Raw genomic sequence first — 6291 nt, forward strand, 5'->3', positions numbered from 1 at the left:
CCATTGGGAATACATAGGCACATGACTCAAACGTCTTGGCGAGCTTAATAATAAAAAACCCAAATCCCGTTTCTTTCTTGTCCATATAATAATTAGAACGCAAGTAGATAATAAGCTAACACTCGATTACGAAACAACTAAATGGGTCCCATCGAGTATGATGGAGGTAAGGGGTGCTAATACCTTCCCCTTGCTTAACTGACTCTCGAACCCAAATTTGGTTACGAAGACCTCTTGAATACCTTAATCTTTTGAATTAAAATCCTCATTAATCAAATCAAAGTGATCAAGTGACAAGAAGTGAACACCTCTTGAATACCTTGATCCTTTGAATCAAAACACATTAATCAAACCAAGAGATCAAGTGACAAGAAGTGAACACCTCTTGAATACCTTGATCCTATGAATCAAAACACATTAATCAAACCAAGAGATCAAGTGACAAGTGAAGGATAGAAAAACACTTAGAAAGGGGGGGTTTGAATAAGTGTAGCTTTAAAAACTTGACAGATAAAAATAAGTTGCACAGATATTTTTATCCTGGTTCGTTGTTAACTAAACTACTCCAGTCCACCCCCGCAGAGATGATTTACCTCAACTGAGGATTTAATCCACTAATTGCACGGATTACAATGGTTTTCCACTTAGTCAGCAACTAAGTCTTCCAGAGTCTTCTGATCACACACTGATCACTCCAGGAACAACTGCTTAGATACCCTCTAAGACTTTTCTAGAGTATACTGATCCACACGATCACTCTAGTTACAACCTGCTTAGATAACCTCTAAGACTTCCTAGAGTATTCTGATCCACACGATCACTCTAGTTCCTTACAACTTAATGTAATCAATTCTAAGAGTATTACAAATGCTTCTTAAAAGCGATAATCACAAACTGTGATATTTCTCTTAACGTTTAAGCTTAATCTCACTAATATATTACAACAGCAATGTAGTGAGCTTTGATGAAGATGAAGATTCTGAGTTTTGAATTTGAACAGAGTTTCAGCAAGTTAATAGGCGTTGTTTTGTTCAGGATCGTTAACCTTGCTTCTCATCAGAACTTCATATTTATAGGCGTTGGAGAAGATGACTGATCGCGACTTTGCGTGTCTATTAGTCGGGATAACTGCAAGTGCACAGTCGTGTCGTGTAGTTTTAAAAGATATCGAATCCACAGGGACTATAAATCGACCTACCGTTATCTAAAGTTACTATGTAAAGCTAAGGCTAATGATATTTGGGTTTTTTTTATAAATGGGGAACTAAAATCTTAAATCTAGGTAAAATATAATAACAAACGGATATCAGTATGTATTTCATCTAACTTAGGTGATCCGAAGGTCCATTGGCTATGGTGTTAATTCAATTAAAGATCTTTATTAATTCTATTGATTAAAAGTCCTCCTCTCAAACTCTCGCTCTATTGATTCAGACTACGATCCTAACTCTTAATGTACGCTTTCGCCATCCCACCAGATTTAGAAACGCTTTTTGAAAACAACGTAATTAATAAAATGCTTATTTTATGAAGTCGTTATCTACTTAAATCTCCTAATCTCAAACTCTCGCTCTGTTGACTCGGAACATGCTAATATCCCTAACGTACGCTTTCGCCATCCCGCGCGGGTATAAAAACACTTTTTGAAAATAAATAAGTTCTAATTAGTTCTAATACGCTTTCGCCATCCTTAAAACTAATGTCCTATGTCTACTATCCAGTTAAAGATCTCAAACTTTCGCTCTATTGATTTTAACCTTTGACCGTCTTAACCCCTCAAACTTTCGCTCTATTGGTTTTAAGACTTACTAATTAAATTAGACATACAAACCAAAAACAAGTGATATTTAATAAAACATAATTAAGCCAATTTATTTCGGATCCCTACGGTTAAATTACTTTACATACCGACATCTAAATAAATTAGCCAGACATATTAATATGGTTAAACATGCATAAATAAATTCGGTTCATAATATTAGGCATATTAATTGGCATATAATATATCATGCAATAAATATAAATAAATAAAGGCGGTAAATAATAAACCTGAATAATATAAATCTGAAATAAAACTTGAATCTTGGAGTACTTGAACTTCCACCACAGGTTGGTTGGATTGTTCTTCAGAAATTATTCGGTGTAAATTAAACAAGGAAATTAAAAACCAAATCTAACGTAAGGTTAGATCCGTTAAAGATTCACAACAATTTCTGGTGTAGAAATTGTTGTGAGAAAATATGAACGAAAGTAGAAATAAAAGCTGGAATTAAAAATGCTGGAATGAAAGGGAAATAATACTGAACTAAAAATGGTGGCTGGGACTAAGCATGGTCCAACCCCTTTTACGTGAATATTTGGTTCTTTATATAGTGCTCTTTGTGGTAACTGCTTATTCTAGCTGGTCCCCTTTTTTCTCCTCAATTATAGGAACACTACTTGACTGCGCAGAAGAGACTGAAAACGTGTGTAGTTGAGAAAAATAGGGAGACGGGCGTTTCCACTAGGAGACGTGGCCCCCTAAAATACAGGAGACGGACGTCCCCAAAAGGAGACGTGGCCCCCTATTTTTTAGGAGACGGGCGTCTCCCCCTTTACATCACAAATCACATTATATATAAAAGTGACGTTAGTCACTTCATTTATATATACATGTATATATAAAATATATATAAATGAACCATGGGGCCCACTTCTATATATATATATATATATTTATATATATATATATATATATATTATTTTAATTTCTTTATTCTTTTTGGTTTGGGCTTGCATCTTTGCACAATTGGGTCTTCTTTGCACCTCCTTTTTACTTCAGCACCCATTTTTCATCTTTTAGGCACAATTAGTAGTCATTTTAGCTCCATTTCTTCTCCTTTTCACAAATAGTCCTTAAAACGAAGACAAAACCTAAAACAATGGAAATACCAGCATAATACCAACATAAAGCAACATAATTAAGATAAAATAGGGAAATAATATATGTAAATCAAGCCAAATATGTGATACATTTTCGCGTTATCAATGACCGTTGAGTGCATTTAATGCTTTGCGTGTTCCGTACAGCATCGCATTTAATGTTATACGCTTTTGTCAACTACCTCGAGCCTTGTTCACGCTGTGTCTACTGACGTAGCCTTTAGTAGCTTTTAACGTTCCTTTTGTCAGTCAGCGTAGCTTGCCACTTGTACTTCCTTCTGATCTGATGTTTGTGAATACAACGTTTGAATATCATCAGAGTCAAACAGCTTGGTGCATAGCATCTTCTGATCTTCTGACCTTGAAGTGCTTCTGAGCGTGATACCATCAGAACTTCAGTGCTTCTGTTCTCTTGTTCTTCTGATGCTTCCATAGACCCATGTTCTGATTCTGCTTCGACCATCTTCTGATGTCTTGCCAGACCATGTTCTGATGTTGCATGCTGAACCCTTTGAGACAAAGCTTCTGAGCGCTGAATTATGCGTACTCTTTATATATTTCCTGAAAAGGAAATTGCATCGGATTAGAGTACCATATTATCTTAAGCAAAATTCATATTATTGTTATCATCAAAACTAAGATAATTGATCAGAACAAATCTTGTTCTAACAATCTCCCCCTTTTTGATGATGACAAAAACATATATAAATGATATGAATTTGAGATCAGAAAGAACAGACGGCAAAAGACAAATTACACAGCTATAGCATAAGCATATGAATATGTCTCTCCCTGAGATTAACAATCTCCCCCTGAGATAAATAATCTCCCCCTGAAATAAATACTCGAAGAACTTTAATAAAAGACTTCCCTGATTATTTCGGTAGAGACGGTCATATAAGCTTCTGTCTTCAGAGAATTCATAGCTTCTGACTTCTGCTTCCATTTGACAGCTTCAGAACTAGAATTTCTTTAGATCCCTAGAACACTCACAGCTTCTGATTCCTGCTTCCATCTAGGACAGCTTCAGAACTTGAATTTCTTTGATCTTCTGAACATTCACAGCTTCTGACTTCTGCTTCCCTCGGATAGCTTCAGAACTTGAGTTTTCTGGATCTTTAGAACATTCGCAGCTTCTGATTTCTGCTTCCCTCGGATAGCTTCAGAGCTTTGAATTTCTACCAACATCACTTCATGCTAGATTTGTATCAGAACATTGTTGAATGTACCAGAGCATCATCAGAGCATCTCTACATCCTGAAATGTTACAGAACAAAAACTAAACGACAAAAGTCAGCATGAACGAGTTAGAACATAAAATATATATTCGAACACATTATATGTATCAGAGCCATATAGGCTAAAATAATGTATCAGAGCAAATAGAATTTTGTCAGAACAAATAGACAAATATGGATCAAATTCTATTATCAGTGCTTCTGATCTCTGAAGCTTGACAGCACTCAGCTTGCTTCAGTTTCCATGGTTTTGCTTCTTGTGTTTGCTTTGAAGATTCTCTTCACTTCTTTATACCTGCAAAACACTTAAACCATATAGAACTTGCAGTTCTTGTTAGTGAATGTGTGGGAGCTTTACCCAGCAACCTGATAGATTAATCAAATCATTTATCATTTATCTTCTCCCCCTTTTTGTCATAACATCAAAAAGAATATTTCAAAAGATTCAGATGAATAAAACGACAAATAAAATCACTGGAATGTAAAACAAAGAAACTTTTCATTGATTAATCAAAAGATATTACATGAGAAGATGTTTAACAAGCAGATGCAACAAGGAAAGAAAACTACAAAGACCAAAGCCTAAGACCCTAGCTAAGACAAAGTATGTGCCAGCATGCCATGAAGGAGTGAAACGCCTCATTGACTGCTTCTTGGGCTTCCAGGCGAGGGGTCAGGGAGACTTGGTTCTGATGCAGATCTTCCACAATCTTTATCAGAGACAACATTCTCAGCAGGTGAAGATGAGGAGATTTCTTTGGAATGGGTTGAGGGAGAGGAAAGGTTAGATGAAGAGGAAGTTGAGTCTAGAAGGAAACAAGATGAGGAAGAAGATGGAGATGATGGAGGGCTTTCACCAGGGGGTTGAAACACACGTCTAGAATAGTTTCCAGATAACATTGCTTCGAGTGGATTCACCTTGAGAGGGTCATAGGTGATCTTTATCTTTTTTGGTTTGGAAGGAGATGTTTCAACAACTTTTCTCTTGTTGTTTTGATCATTTTCATGATTTCCTGGGCTTGATGAAGAGTTCATGATGGATTTGCAGATAATGAACAGCTAGGGTTTGATATGAATGCAAAAGGATAGGGAAGGAAAACAAGGACAAAGTGTAGTAGAGAAAATATAAGAGGGAAAGAGAAGCGTTTGAGGAGTATTTAAAAGAAAATAAAATGAAACAAATGATGGATAGCATTTAATGTTACGTGACGTGAGGAGAGATAATAAAGACAAATGAGGTGACTAGCACAGTTACCTATGGTCGGCGTCCCTTCAACTGCACGCGCGCTTATCCATGAATAGTAACGACAGGTTTACCATCCCGAGATAAAACGTTACAGCTGTTTTGCTTTAAAAGAGGTTCTGAATCACTTTAGACAATGAAACGTTAGTAAAAACTGAATCACAATTCTAATTGATTTCAATCAGAACTTCTTAAAAACAATTTCATTTCAGAAGATACCCATTCATAAGAACTTCTCATCTTCTCATTCTGGGCTTATTTCTGAAGCCCCATCTTGTACCTATTGTTTTGAATCCACCTGGTCTAGGAACAAGATCCCAAACATCATTCCTTGTAAACTGATTCAGTTCTTCTTGCATAGCAATTATCCAGTCTGGATCTTCTAGAGCATGATCAACAGAAGTTGGCTCGATCAAAGATACAAGACCTAATTGACAATCTGCATTGTTCTTAAGGAATGCTCTTGTTCTGATTGGATCATCCTTCTTTCCAAGAATGACATCTTCTGAATGACCAGAGATGAGTCTGGATGATCTTCTGACAGATGGTTCTTCAGAAATGCTTAGATTCTCCAGAGAAGCTGATACTTGATCTTCAGATTCTTTGCTTCTGAGAAGCTCTGCTTCTGATGCGTTGCTTCTTGGCTCAACAACTTCTGATATATCAATATCCCAATCTGCAAAATTATCAAACTGCTTTGGTTTTTCAGAACCAAGCTTATCATCAAACCTGATATTGATTGATTCTTCTACAATCAATGTTTCAGTATTGTATACTCTGTAGCCTTTTGAGCGTTCAGAATATCCAAGAAGGAAACATTTTTGTGCTTTGGAATCAAACTTACCAAGATGATCTTTAGTGTTCAGAATAAAGCATACACATCCAAAA

Source organism: Vicia villosa, linkage group LG3 (assembly GCF_029867415.1).
Source record: "Vicia villosa cultivar HV-30 ecotype Madison, WI linkage group LG3, Vvil1.0, whole genome shotgun sequence".
NCBI lineage: Eukaryota > Viridiplantae > Streptophyta > Magnoliopsida > Fabales > Fabaceae > Vicia > Vicia villosa.